Consider the following 367-nt stretch of genomic DNA (forward strand, 5'->3'; position numbering starts at 1 on the left):
GAGAGTCACGGGCGAGCGGGCCAGCGAGGCCGGCGCCATCATGCCCCGCGCCAGACTTTCAATCTCTTGGCATGACTCGGCCATTTCGGGACGCCTTTCTTCCCTCCTTGCTTCCCTCGAAAGCGATACAGACGCTAATGAAGTCCGCAGAAGGCGATAAAGGAGCGCGGGAAGGCACAGAAGGATTCCCTGTCGGAGCAGAGAAAGGAAAGGTTATTAATGATTACCTCTCAATTACCGCTTATTAAAAGAGGTCGAGTCTTCGTTGAGGGTTTGGCCAGACCACCTACCAAGTGTCGATGTGTGTGAGATGCTATGATTTTCGAGCTTGTGTCAACGGCGGTGAGCGGAGGCTTGGCAAAGGGAC

This window comes from Penaeus monodon, chromosome 25, assembly GCF_015228065.2.
Source record: "Penaeus monodon isolate SGIC_2016 chromosome 25, NSTDA_Pmon_1, whole genome shotgun sequence".
NCBI classification, from domain to species: Eukaryota; Metazoa; Arthropoda; class Malacostraca; order Decapoda; family Penaeidae; genus Penaeus; species Penaeus monodon.